Genomic DNA, 15,830 nt, shown 5'->3' with positions numbered 1-15,830 from the left:
ATCATGACCTCACATTCAACCAGCCCTTTCTCACATGCATCCTAAAAACATCCCACTGCGGTTCCTGGCATCTGTGAAAGGTTGGTTGAAAGTTGCAAATTAAGCATATTTCCCAAGAGCTTGGACAGAAAAAAATGGAAATAGGATCTGAGAATCCTTTTACCCATCCTGGAGCTGCAGTCCACAGCATAAAGTGAACCTATCTCAGTATTATAGTATGCAATCTTTGTAACAGAATAAGTTTTTGTGGGACATCTCTGGAGTGCTTTATTGTTGATAACAGAGTGGAATCCTTTAGAAAAATATTTGTTCAGCTTTTCCTTAAACTAAAAGCAGCCACAGTCTGACATTTAACATAAATATAAATGTTTTGTAAATAAGACAGGTTGAATGTCCACCTATGCATTCAAGTACAGTAGTTATGCTCAGAAATTAATACTGTCACTTGTTAAGGAAGAAATTTGGCAGATGGGATTATATAGCTGCACAGAGACCTGACTTTATGGCAGAAAGGCTGTACATACCTCAGATACTGCATATATGTCTCTGGATTTCAGTAGGTACTTACATTGCTTAGAAATTGAGTAAGTACAAGTTATATCAGTGGAAATATATCAGACTATATCAGCTGTGATTATTCTTTGCTAATAAATTATGAGAATACATTCACATTTTTTAAAGGAAAGTAAGTCTGTATGCAGCAATTATAAAAATAATGTGCCTATAAAATAATATTACTCCTTTAAAACTTTCATTTTTCTGGGAAGGTCTATCTCTTTTTCCTTAATCTTTCTTTCTTTGTCTTGGCCAAATGTGTTCTTGGGGTTTCTATGGCTTCAGCATGATGAAACTGAAGTATATGCTCAATGTTTCAAGTTAATTATTCTAGTTAGTGGAGAGCAAAGCATTAAACTGAAGAGGTACCTACTCTGGAGCATCTGAAGTGCTTGTGGTCTTCATTCCAATGGTCTATGAAAGAGAAGGCAGGTAACCTCAGAATGACTACTGTATTTTCCCCTCAATGCAGAGCAATTGTGTGTGTCTTGTTTTAAAATTGATGATTGCTTGCAGAGTCATCTGAGGTTTTAGCTACAGATAGAGGCAGGCTCAAGCTTTGCCTCATGAACACACCCATTATTCAGTAAGTAAACTTTGGGCTTATTTCAAAAACTACCTTACCCCAAGCTCAGCCATTGTCCAGGCAGAGTAGCATGCTGTTGCAGGACACTTAAGCTGCCAGGCTAGTCTGAGAGGATGTGTGAATTAACATGCTGCATAATCCACTCACTTGCGGACAACTAGAGTTTAGGGATTCTTATGCCTGAGCTACAGCATGTATGTGACAGTGACAAGGATAGAGAGCTCAGAAAGCTCCCAGTATAACATAGAATAGCAATTCTTGATGGTAACATAGCTAAACACTGAGAAAAAACTAAAAACATTGCCTGCTGTACCACAGCCATCATTTCCACCAATGATAAAATTGTGCTTTCATAGTGTTTCCTGAAAGGTGAAAAGAACAGAGTAAGCATATTTTTTGGTGGAAGACAAAGACCCTTTACTTCTTTTTTTGTATTTTCCATTTCTCTTTCTCTCCATACCTTTAAATCAACACCATCATTCTTATAAGAAGAAAAATACATTGTATGAATAAGACAGTGAGGCTCTCATAATTCACTTGTAGCCTTTTCTTTCAGATTTATTGGGCTTTCTGTCACAAGTGGAGATAAGAATCACATTCCACGTCTTGCTCTTTGCATGATACACTGCAAGATCTGTCCTGATAAGATCAGTAATCCTGTATTTTGACAGAGAACCTAGAAAGTATTAAGAAACATTTTCATATGACTTTTATAAGCTACCTGAATGTTTCTTCTGCCAAACTGTCTTTCAGTCTGTTGCATTCATTGGTCACTATTTATGCTTATTTTAGAAGTTTTCATAATCTACTTCTTGAGAAATATTCTTATCCTACCTGGCCTTTTGGAAACATCTTGGCTGGGATCTGGAGAGGAACTAATTTTCATAGTCTCTAGTTTCAGGTCATTTGTTTATAATGATTTTGATTCTGTGGACTTTGGCAAGCTTGAAAGAAAAAAAAAACAAATAAACAAACAAAAAAAACCAAGTCATACAAAATCCAAAGCATTTTAGCATTAGATAGAGATAGGCTTGACCTAGATCACCAGATCCTAGTGTTTTGAACAAATTCAGATCTGATTTTTAACTCCATTGTAACCAAAGCTACCCCTCAGATTCAACTCTTGGAATGCTCAGATGTAGAATTGTGTGGTAGGAACTACCCTTTGCCTTGTCTATGCATGAGTTGCACTGTGCTTTTTGGTCAGACCTTGCCTGAAGTCCTTGAACAGGCAAAACTCCCATTATTCATCTGCAAATTTTGCCTGAAGACTGGCCATAGATGACAGCATTCCAGTTATTTGCTGAGGAACTAAACACAAAAATGGAGCTTTTCCCTTCTTATATATTTTATTGCTTATATGGAGAGATGATTATGGGCTTTCATTAAGCATCTCCAAAAAACTAAACTTTGTGAACTATTGTATAGCGCAGACCTTCTGAGGGATTGGTTCAGTCAAGCTCTAGAACTTTAAATCCACTTTGGATTCAATCACCTTGCACATCAGAGTCTCAATTTAAATATGATTGGGACAGAGTTTCTTGCTAAGAAACATCACAAGAAGCATAGCTGATGTTGCAAATTATTTCTTTACTATTCTTTCTCATGTGTGTGTGAGTAGTTTCTTGCACAATGACTTTGTGAGTGCAAGGAGAACAATATTTAGATGCACTACTCCCTGAATTTCATGTTAAACATAGTACAAGATTTACATGCATTTTACATGCACCTACATAGAGATAGGTGTTTGCATATGCAAATAAATGCAGACTATTGATGAATGGTGTTTGCTCTCTTTCCTACACTTTCTGCCTTAATCAGAAACAAAAAGCATATGTTCAGATACACATATTGTAGTGTTTTCCTACTCATCAGTGCTTATCGCGCTGAGGAATGGGACAAAACCAGGCAAAGTCTCTTCCCCTTAGTTGGAACTCCTCAACAGTTAAGATTCATACATGTCAGATGACCTCTGCTGTGCTTCATGATGTTTTTGTGACCTGTAAAATTCATATAAAAAAGAAATTATGAAGGGCAGATGGATAAATTAATGTAAGAAAATTGTGGTTATAATATTTGATATATAGAATCTAAATCCAAAGAAAGAGCCCTTATTGTAATAAAAAAACCCTGAGCAAAAATGAAAACCTTACAGTTCATCATGATATTGTATCTTGATGTTTTGAGCAACTGTATTTTAGTGATTCATGCTATAGTACCTATACATGTGATTAATATTATATAGGATCAATGAGTCAAAAATCAGTCTACTAATTTTGCTTCTTTGATTGCATCTTTATTGAACAAATTCAAACACAATTAAGCCTGACTACTGTTCAGATGCTAGCTTTCTTCACAGTCGTTCTATAGTATGTAATTCCACTGGTTTTACACCCCCTCAGTAGTTTATAAATAGATTACATGAAAGGAAAGACACAAAAACCTCAGTGTAAATTCTATTGGTTTAATTCAATGTGAATGCTATGTTTTCATCCACAGATGTGTGCAGAATTGGATGGAGAAGGGAAATACTTCCTTATCACATTTTTTTTTAGTTGCATTTTCAAATGAATATGATAATGAAACAGTTTCATTATTCTTTGTGACATTATTCACTAAATTTAACTACTTCCTATAGCAGTCAGAAACAGATAAACCCTCTTTAGAAAATCTAACTTTCTGCTTATGGTACTGGAATGTGAGCTTCATGTGCAGAACCCTGTTGGAATGTCCTCCTATGTTGGGTAGTTTTTAGACTTAGTTGATATAGTTGATATGTTTGGTAGTTTTAGACTTAGTTGAAATAGTTGATATTACCCAATCAATATAAAATTAATCTTTCATCCATTATTATGCAAACTGTAATATTTAATGACAGGCTTATATGACATTTATCTGTCAGTTTATTTAGATAAAACAATCTAAATGTATTTCCTTCACTATAAGTTTCATTTTGTCTGTAGACACACACACACAAATACGAAATCTTTCCAGTTACAAATAACAGTAAGAAAACCCATTATTCCACCAATTAGTTGCCAGCAGAGGCCTTGGAAGAGGCGGTGTTTCATTGGGGTAGAAGTCTTCAGGGAAGCCTCTGCTACACCCTTCTATTTCTCCATACTCATTGCTTATTATCAGCTTCAACCAAGGAGTGCTCCTAGGACTGGGTAAACACAGATACCCTTGCTATCAGGAAGAATTCCATTGACTACATGAGAGCTAAACCAAGAGCTACTCAGCTTTGATAAAGACTAAACAAGTATCAGTATCTCCTTCCTGATGACTGCATGAGTCTTATGCATTACATCACCGTTCCTGGTACCATCACAAGTTGAGACACCACTGGAAGGAAATGTGTAAAAATGAAATAACACATGAAAGTGTCATTGAAAATGTATTTGGGTTAAAATTCTTCTTTTCACTTCATGTCAGCACCATTCTTCTCAAAGATTCCTGAACATAAATATAACAGCGAACATATTTTGTCATAATTTGAGTGCAATCCATAATGGTTGTGCTTTCTGCTCACAATCAAACTGAGGAGCAAATCCGTGGCTGAGAGACAATTTTATTTCCAAGATATACCTGTAGAGACATTGAGGGTTTTCAGCACAGGCAGATATATGCTGTGTCCTACAACAGCACAGGTTGCTGTTGATGAATTTTAGCAAGGTCTTTCACATCCTGTGGTTTTGATTAAAACAAGGATAGACAGGTTTTTCTGAGTATAATCTAGTGAAAAAACTCAAACTGCAAGCTGTAATGATCAATACTAAGAAAACAAACTTCACAAGGCAGAATAATGTGAAATGAAACTAAAAATATTTAAAATGAGAAACAAATGTTTCCAGTAAAAGAAATGTTGTAATTTTGTTTATTTGTTTGTTTTTTAAATAGGCATTCTCAATTATTTCTCTAGGATGAGAATTTATATCAACATTTGATCCAATAACTCCTAACCTTAATAAAAGCTGCATGTTGCAAAGAATTCCCACCAGAAAGCAGTGAGCCTATGGTATCTGGAACACACATGGGTCAAGTTTGGCTCAGAACAGAAAGCATTTGACCCCAGAGGCAATATTTTTACTTCGAACATGATTAAGCTGTTCAAATTTCGTTAATAAATCTGACCAACAATGTGTGTCTTAAGTAAGAAAGGTCCCTATCAGTTAAAAGCTTAAAATGTCTCACAATTTCTAGCAGAGTTTTGGGAAGCTGAGACATTTATATTTTCCTGTGTACTGGACACATGCAACTTTTCCCTATGACTGGTTCGGCAAAACTCCAGCTGGTCAAATAGACACAGTTCCTCTCAACATCCTATCCTTCAGAACCACGAAAAAGAGCAAATACACCTCAGTTTTGAAGTAATATCTCACTAAGAAATATTCTTATTACCTTAAAAGGATAACGTCTTTGAATTTGGAAAGGAAAGAATGAAAAAAAAAATTGCATACTGCTACAACTGCATTTAAACTACGTAAAAGTTTTGATCTAAATGTAGAAGAAAAAGCAAAATGGTAACATATATCTGTGTCCAGTGAGTATTAACTTGGAAATTGTGGCCAGACTTCTCTGAAAGTTACCGTATTCCCAACTTGACTGAAACCTGCAGTCTTTACAGCACAGAGTAGGTGCTTTCCATATCCTCAGAGAGAAGAGAGGCCTTGAGCCAACACCCAGCTGTGACCTTTTTGAGGTGTGAGAAGATCTAGATCTCCAGCTGTGTTAGAAATGCAAAGAGGGCAATGCAGTTGCTTAAACAGACCTGGCTGGTACCATTTGACCTGTCAGGTATACCACAGCATCTACCCAAGACCTGAGTTTTACATCAGCAGCAGGACACAGGGTGGGATACACTGGGGTACCTCAGATGCCAGAAACAGACAGAATGCTTTGAAAAGTTCTTCTTCCCTGACCACCTCTGCCCTTCTGCATTGCTACGGTGTTAATATATGGTGATCTCCTACTTCCAGGAGGCCAACTCTTCGTCCATTAGCATACATGAAGTCAATATTAAACTGAACTGTGTCACTAGTCAGAACCACCCAGGAAAATTACAAGCCTTTTCACATCTATGTTAGGGTGGTTTTATGTGTGTTTACATATTTTTGTAGAAATCAGCTAAACAAATTTTCTCATGTATATATCACATCATTTTAAAACAAGATATTGTTTTTTCTTCTCATTCATATTAACATATAAAAATGAAAATACCACCAGATTTTTAGTGCACCCTTACTCCTGGGATGAAATAAGTGCTACTTACTGTTATTTTGAGCTCAAAGGGTTATAATAAATGGGGTTACATTGGGCTGGCAACCAGTCACTAGTGGGGTTCCACAGGGATCCATCTTAGGGGCAGTACCCTTTAATGCCTTCATACACGACTTGGATGCAGGACTTAATCGAATACAAAGTAAGTTCACCAATGTCACAAAATTGGGAGGAGCTGTAGACACTCTCGAGGGCAGAGAGGCCCTGAAGAGGGATCTGGACAAACCGAACAACTGGGCAATCAGCAGCCGCATGAAGTTCAACAAGGACAAGTGCCAGATTTTGCACCTGGGACACGGCAACCCTGGCTGTACATACAGACGGGAGGATAAGATGCTGGAAAGCAGCTCTGCAGAGAGGGATCTGGGGGCTCTGGTTGACGGTAAATTGAACATGAGCCAACAGTGTGCCCTGGCATCCAAGAGGGCCAGCTGTGTCCTGGGGGTCATCAAGCACAGCATTGCCAGCCGGGCGAGGGAGGTGATTGTCCCTCTCCACTCTATACTGGTGTGGCCTCACGTGGGGCACTGTGTGCAGTTTTGGATGCCTCAGGATAAAAAGGATAAAAAGCTGCTGTAGAGTGTCCAAAAGAAGGCTACAAAGTTGGTGAAGGTTTTGGAGAGCAAGCTGTATGAGGAGCAGCTAAAGTTGCTGTATCTGTTCAGCCTGGAGAAGAGGAGACTGAGGGGAGACCTCATTGGGGTCTACAGCTTCCTCACAAGGGAAGGAGGAGGGGCAGGCGCCGGTCTCTTCTCTCTGGTGACCCATGACAGAACCCGAGGGAATGGCAGGAAGATGTGCCAGGTGAGGTCTAGGTTAGACATTAGGAAAAGGTTCTTCACCCAGAGGGTGGTGGAGCACTGGAACAGGCTCCACAGGGAGGTGTCATGGCCTCAAGCTTGACAGTATTCAAGAAGAGAATGGACAAAGCCCTCAGACACATGGTGTGAATTTTAGGGTTGTTATATGCAGGGACAGGAGTTGGACTTAATGATCCTTGTGAGTCCATTCCAACTCAGGACATTCTATGATTCTATTTAATATATGAAAATATATTCCATTAACATATATTGCAATAAAAAATAGAAACATATACACAGTAGAGCATTGTATTACACTGTCCTCCACACCTCCATTTAAAGACTAAGCAGAAGGGAAAGAGACTGTAGTACAAGAAATATTTCCTCTGGAAATTGGCAAACAAGGCAGCTTGTCTCAGACAACAAAACCTTTGTGAAAGATTTTGATTGGGGAGAGGGAGCGCCGCCCATCTGCCAGCATTTCTTTCCAACCTTTTCTCTGTAAGTTTATATCTTTCGTGACTCAGGAGCTCAGGTTTTGCTAGCAATAGGGCTTGTTGACATTTCTATGGTAAAAATGCAAGCCCTGCTATCAGCACTGAATTTTGGTCATGCTTTTTGTGTTTAAGTGGCTTGGAATGACATTTTTTTTCCCAGAACTTATTATTTTACTCTGTCGATAAATTTATGAAGATTCAATTCCCACAAACCTCTAGGTAAGGCAAACAGATAAGCCCATAGGCTATTATTCCACATGGGATTAAAGAACATGTTTTATGATGGTGAATTAGTGATTGAAGAGGTTTTTCTCTTTCTCAGGGCACAAGTCAGGTGGACAAACTCACTGATAATAATTTTAGTGGTTCTTGACAAATTCAAGAGCAGAAGGTCAGCTGCATCCTGTCTGTGTCTGTGTAACTCACTGGTGAACATGTATTACAGGTCTCCATCTGTGCTTAGTCTTCACAGGATGTGATTGTACTAATCCGTACCAGAAAGCTTGATTACAAGCTTCAGTAGCTTTTGCTCTGAGTGCTGGAGCTCCTGCTCCAGTCCTCTGCACGACAACTGGGATAGCAGCTGTCACAATCGGCATGTAGTACCAGCAGCTCTCCACAGACCAGCTAGCATTTCAGATGAAATACCAGAGACACTGGTTGCTGATGTGTCCTGTCCCCCCGGCAAGAATCTGCACAGAAGAACTCAGAGAAAATTCACCTACATATTCTACATCTACTCCTTTTGGGGGACACTTGAGGGTCCATCATTCTCTCTCAAATGGCCACTCATTGACCCTCATACTGACAGTGCATGTCTGCTTCTGGGCTTGTGCTCTTAATTTGTCCTCCTAGACCTTAAAACCCTTTAAAACATTTCCATGGACTTCAGTGGACTATAGATCAGATGCTGGAGCTGTTACCCAGCTATTTTCATCTGCTAGACAATCCCCAGCACACAATCTTTCTGCTCTTGAGCCATAATATTTTCGATAATTTTCTCTTTGGCTACAGGTTCAGCCAAATTTTTATACCTTTATGTTAATTTCAAAAGTTCAAATCAATTAATTTTCTATGCATTTGGGGCCTTATCACCACCACTTCTCCAGGCAAGTTGTCAGTAACTCTCCCTAAGTTGCACCCAGCCAAGCTTGGACAATATTAGTATTTTTGTCAAGACTTGTAGTTTTTCCATGCACATTCCCATAGTCCTTCCAGTCTCTCTCTACTTGCTTTTAACATTGTTATCCTAAACTCAAGGGAACTAGGACATCGAAGAGTTGATGCTATTTTTCTGCACCTCAATAGGATATACAAAATTGTCAGCTGTAGAATTTTTGTGGTGAAGACCTTCTTCCAAACATAGGAACAAAACGTGGAAACTTGTTACTAAGTAGTGACTGTGGGCAACTCAAATTTTATATGACAATTACTACGCAGGGAATTGCCAAATGTAACCCAACCTCAAGAGATTTCTTGTTCAAATATGCAGATCCATTAAGCCTGGCTGCATTCTGAGTGACTTTCCTATGGTAGTTTACATCTCAGAGCTTTTGGAATTATCGTGATATGCAAGCCAGAAATGGCAATTCCGTATCATATTGCATTTTTTTGGTGAAAAATATCGTTTTTGTAAAGAGTATCAGAATAGTCACGCTCCTATTGTGTCAAATAATGCTAGAGTGAGTGTATCAATCTAAAGTGCTAACTTAAACATTACCAAGGAAGAAAAAATATATATTTTTTTTATTTTTGACAGTGCCTGGATAATTGCTATAGTTCTAGCACATGGATTCACTATAAATTAGAAATGAAAGTTGCAGGCGTATTTTGTTTTTGTTTTTCTGTTGAAAATAAAACAAATTGGCATTAAATTACCAGTTTGATGCCATGGTTACTTCTAGTTATTCAGATTGTTTTAATGAATGAACATGTTGATTTTGCTTTAACCTGTTCCTACTCTGATACCACTGTAACTACAGATTTTGGGGGGAGGTGGGAGTTAGGGTTTTGGTATGTGTTGTTTTTTGTTGGTTTGTTGTTATTGTTGTTTTGTTGCTGTTTTGTTGTTGTTTTATTGTTGTTGTTGTTGCTTTCCCTAGTTTTAGTTCTTATATTTGGATAATTTTCATGGCTCATAGAGCATGTCAGCATTACAGAGATTGCAGCAAGAATTTTTTACCAACAATGTGAATGGTTGAAAATATATTTGCTATAGAGAGTAAAAACATATTTAAAAGTAGTGATCAGAGCCTATAAGGTCAATGTAATTCATTTTGATTTCAGAAAGCCTCTTGCAAAATCCTTTAGAATAAAAAACTATTCAGTATAATTCCATTCACATGAAACTGATAAACAAAGAGGAGAATCGAGTTCACAGTCTATGAATATATTGTTAATTTCAAGCATGGAAAGTGATCAGCAGTGGGAAATCTCATGCTCCTGTGTTAAGTACGATGTTTTTTGTTATACTGAGCAAAAATCAGGGGAAGATAGTGAATAGTATATAAGAAAATACCTCAAAACTATTTGAAACTTCAGACCAACTGTATGTTTTCTGAGAATGTTGGCTATGGTCCAGTAAAGCTCTTAGCACTTGCTTAATTTTAAGCCCCCAAGGAGTGTCATTTCAAAAATTCTCAATATGCAACATTATGTTGTGTACTTGTTAGATGTTGTTAAAACTCAAGATTTTTTCTCTTTATAAAAGCTTGCTATCAACTTTTTTTTTGTTAAAATGTGATTTTCTATTCTATTTATTTGGATGATTTTTAAGTTCCCTCTTTAAAAACATAACCGACCTAAACTCTTCCTCAAAAGTTCATAGCATCAAAAGTTATAGGAAAAAATTCATTTTTCCAAATCCCTTGTGAAGGAAAGAATACTCATAACATTATCAGCAAAAGCCACAGTTTGAAACTGTCTTCCACATTAAATTATTATAGGAAAAACATATGTAGTGCAAACAATACCATTGTTCATCTCAAGGATTCTGCAGCACGGTTGGTCCATCACAGATTTAATTCTGGTCTCATTTACAGCAGCAAGGTTCCACTAACATCACTGCAAACAACACCACTGGCATTGCCAAGTAGGTTGTAATTGAAAACAGTAAAAAGATAAAGAGTACAAAGAAGAACTTAAAAGTAAAGGAGATGTCCATTATTATCTGCTTCTAAAGGATAACCCTTTTTATTTAAAATTCATTACTACCTACATTATATATCCTGCCACAAATACTGGTCTATGCCTCATGCGTTGACATGAGTTTCATTTGGAAATTACTATAGTAAGTTATTTTTATTGTTTTCTACTTTTAGTACATTTATCTACAGTACAAATACCTAAAGGGAAGCAAGTGAAAACACATAGAGCTTGATCTCCTATACAACCTAATCAAAAAGTCTTTTGTTCTCACAGTTCTGTATGAGGGCTGGAGGAGTTCTTAAGAGCTTCTGCCCTTAGCATTACTGAATGTGGTGTGTAGGTACAACAAAGGATGCTGTCTGCCCTTTGTAACGTTTGTTGAAGTTGATGACATGTGCCCACTCATTGCCATGGAGTTCTTTGTGCAGATCTAACAAGACTCCATACTTGCATAGCCAAATTTGGACTATAGCAGATATAGTGATGGTGTCAAACTCTTGGTTTCCTTACAAAGAAAAGAGTATGTGTGTGTCCATGTTTGCAAGTATAAATGTCTTAGCAGAATACATCTCTACATCTCAGTATATTTCAGTGCTACAATAGTACACAAAATAAAGGGGTGCCGAACACTGAAAAATCTGAGGCCAGATTCTGGGCATGTAGTGCATGTAGGAGAGAGGACTGTAAAAAACAACCAAACAAAACCACCCAAACCTTACTTTCTATGATATCCAGATAGGGTCCTTTGAAGTTTCACTTATTGTTAGCCTGAGGGTCCAATTTTTTATTTATTCTGTTTTGGAAGGAGTTAACTTGGAATTATCATTCAATGTTAAAAGATCTTACAAAAAAGCTGTGGAACTCTATACATACACATTTTCCAGTAAAATTGTTTTCAGAGATCACATATCATGGTGCTAAATGCCATAACTTTTCACCTATATCTCTACTGTGCAATGGGATCTGAGATATAGCTATAATTTTCTGCTGCCACAGATTCATTTCTTGCATGAGATCCTTTGAATGCAACAGTTTTCTCATAACACTAGGAACTTCACATTTCAGTTGTGGCCATTATTTTCATCAAGTAGTCAGGTACATTGCCATATCACACATATTGTGTGTCTACTGATAAGGACTTATGAATTACAGTTCTTTAGATCTCTCTCTGCCTTGGCATTCTGCCTCAGCATTCGTAGCGTAGTGTTACAGCATAGGTTATGATCATTCTACTACCTGCAGCAATTTACTTAACAAAACTCTTTTGTATTTGCATGTGTCTTTATTGTGTATATTAACTAGTAGATTATCAGTCACTTATAAAGATCACCTGTAAAGATACGTAGGTGATTTCAAAGGCATGAAATGAAATCCTATTTAACACCAATTAAATGACTGTAAGGAAAAATGACAGCTAGACAAATTAAATAGAACTTCAATGTGATTCTTCCATGCTAGCACTTTTTCATTACCACTCAAGTGCCTGAACCATGATTATGCTCCAATTACATTAGTAGTTCTAGAATATAAGTTCCTTAAAAAGCAGGCTGAAGACATTCTTTTTATTCACATAACTACTTAGTGATGCCTGTGCTTTCAGAAGAGCAAATACTATGAAACAGTCCTTTTAAAGACCTTCATATGTTCGCATATATAAATCTGTTACAGTACTTCACTGTACAGAGCTGCATTTTTTGCTATATGAAACAGATACATAATTCCTAATGGATCAAAAAAAAAATCAATGGATGTGATCCAGTGAAAGTCACTACCTCTAATCTCTTGAGCTAAACAGTAGATTTAGAGTTTCACAGATGAACTGAATCTACCAGTAACCTTTTCAGTCCACTTTAATAATGTTAGAAGTTTTTCAGCATTTTCAAATTTTCACAGGTAGTGTGGCAAATGCTGAATTTTTGCTGAAGGACAATTATATACATTAAATAAATGTTAATTTTATTTTTTTTCTTTAACCATTATTAGACAACTCAGAATTTATATTTTCTCAATATCTAGTTAGAATATTTTTAAACACAGTTGGAAAAACTCATTAGTTCAACCTTCCTTTTCTGCTGAAAGTGCTTCATGAAGCCAGCAAGCACTTTAGTGTTCTTTCACTGAGCAATGGATGACAAATTCCAGGGTCTTCCTCCCTTTCTTATGACAGAAGGTGAAAAGTCTTAAATTTATTAAAAAGTCCTAAATTTAAAAAGTATAAAGTTCAGGAATCTTTCCTTCAGCAGATGGCTGAAATTTGGGACTTCAGAAAATGATGTTCCATTATTACCATACTATCTCAGATAATACAATCTCATAGATAACCTTTTAAATTTTCTTAATGTAATGCATTTAAATTGTTGGTTAATATTGATGCTGTGAAAATAATTTTATAAGAGATCCCATCAAAAATTCATCTTCTTTTTTTGTAACTATATGACACCTGAGAAAGAGCATTTGACAGTAATTAGAATAACATTATAATTATAATGACAGTGTATTTGATATTTGCCATTTATTCCTCTATTTTCAGTTATTTTTACAGGAATAAAATTTATTTTGTGTGATTTACTTGCCTCAAGACTGTCATGAGAATCTTGAATCAAAACTGCAAGGATTAGATGCTAGTGTTAACCAGTAATCTCACAAAAAGAAATACATGAAATTAATTAACAAATTTTGGTTGCTGCTCTAGGGAAGACAGTATATATGAGGCAAAATCCCTGCTAATTTTGGTTGCATTCTCTTTTTATCTAAATTTTGATGATTATTCTGAGTACTTCTATTTGTGATTGTATGGAATTATAGCTATTTGCCGATGTGAAAGGTTTCATACTAGTAATAACTAACCAAAAATATATTTTGGCTCAACTTCATGAAGTTGTTTCTGTGCTATTTTCTATCAGTAGCACAAAAACAATCCATGAAACAGCAAGAAGCTGCAATATATTTTAATGTCTCTTCCTGGTCACCTGCGACTTTCTTAAATATTGTCAGGATAACCTCTGTAACATTTTTACAGAGAATGATGGATCTTCTAACCAAGAGATTACCTATATGTGGCAACCAGGTAAAAGCACATAGCTTCAGTAAAACTACAGAAAAACTACACCAACAGAAAGTCTAGCTCAAAACAAAAAAAAAAAAATGAAAGAAACATGCAAACATACACCCCCCATAAGAAAGAAAACTCAAAAATAATCTAAAAATTTATCTGCTTCATATACACAGTTTGTCTTGTTTGTTTGTTTGGGTTTTTGTTTGTTTGTCTGTTTTTGTTTTTGTTTTTGTTTTTTTTAATTATCTGAAGTGGTCTGGTTCATTTTTTCTCAAATGACAATTTCAGCACTGAGTAAGTTTGACTGAAAATCAGTCATAGACTAGCTAAATGGATGACTACAATTAATAGCCAACTCATTAGAATGCAGGGTATTCAAATGTTTGTCTTGAGGTTTTTATATCTAAGTTTTTTTAAGGGTTATCTCATATCTTTGGGACAAAGGACTGAATCATATTGTTACCATTTTAAGTATCAATGCCATTAAAAAGCAACAACAACAAAAAAGAAAAGTAAAATTGTAAATTTTGTAATGGAAAACATAAGACTTCTGAGATTCTTTCCCCTGCTTACATTACGAACATAAAGCAGCCTCACAGCCTGCTTCTGCTTTCCTGACTCAGGGCCAGATTTTCAACAGTATCTCACTGCCTAAAGTTTGAGACTGGCCATAAGATCAATTGTTTTCTCTTCTAGATACATTGTTGTGGAACATAAATAATCCAATGAGTCACTACTCATGAAATTATTTCCTTAGGAAGCTAAGGATTTCCCAAATTAAAGAGGTTCTATAATAGTTACCTGAAATCTGTACAAACCAAGGGTATTCAAATATATCAGTCTAGTTGAGCTGATTACAATCCCAGGACACTCTAATATCAACTGTCTCTGTGTTTCCTATGATAATATAACCAACGTATAAGGAGGAATTTCTAAGCTCTAGGCAATGACATTTTCCTTTGAACTCATAAGTTAAATATGTGTTCTTCATCCACTTACAGTACAAAGGCATTAAGGCTGCCTAATGGGATGGAGAGTCTGATTCTTTTAGTGGTGTCCCATAGGATACCTGGTGATAGAAGTAACAGGCATTGTGGCCAAGGTGTTGTACCCATAAGTGTCTTTTAGATCGGTTTGCTTGCACTCAGCTCCTAGCCACTCTTCATAACCCACAGAACTGAAATTTGGTTAATGTAAGTAGTTATGGCACGATACTTTGAGGCTTTCAGTTAAGAGTTATTTAATCAAGAAAAAATACTTTGTTGTTTTCAGATTAAAAATCAACCAGCAAACCAACCAAACAAAACCAGAGACAAACAGCAACAAAAACAGTAACAAAACAATATTTTGTTGCTTTCAGTTAAAGCCAGAAGCTGTTTGTGAAGTTAAGGGTCCTACATGATATGTTTGAGTGGACAGAAGATGTGTTAAATCTGTTATAATAAAGAATGATGGAGGATAATACCTTTGAGAATGTTTCAGTGCTTTCGTAGTAAAAGAACAGTGATGAAAAATAAGGAATGTGCATCAGCCACCTGTTATTAAAAAAAGAAGAATTTAAACCATTATCTCTGTGACTTAACTAACCGGTTCTAACAATATATTTCCAATATGTTTACACAATTCATTTGTTAAATAATTTTAATTAACACATATGGAAATCACTATGCAGAAAAAAAAAAAAAATAATACCTTCACCAGATAAAGTGCTCTAAATCTGTTGATCAACACTGCTCAATAAAGTACATCATTTTTGAAACTATCCCTTTCTTTGTCAGGAAAAGCCAATAGCTTATTAAGGATATAAATCAGTACAGATCTCCCCTTGTGCCATTACAATATGCACCTTTAATAGAAAATGTTAAAGTAAAATATTTACTGTCAATGAAAACACATGCTTGCCATGGTGT

The sequence above is a fragment of the Columba livia genome, chromosome 4 (assembly GCF_036013475.1).
Source record: "Columba livia isolate bColLiv1 breed racing homer chromosome 4, bColLiv1.pat.W.v2, whole genome shotgun sequence".
In the NCBI taxonomy this organism is placed as follows: domain Eukaryota; kingdom Metazoa; phylum Chordata; class Aves; order Columbiformes; family Columbidae; genus Columba; species Columba livia.
This window is presented reverse-complemented; position numbering follows the sequence as displayed.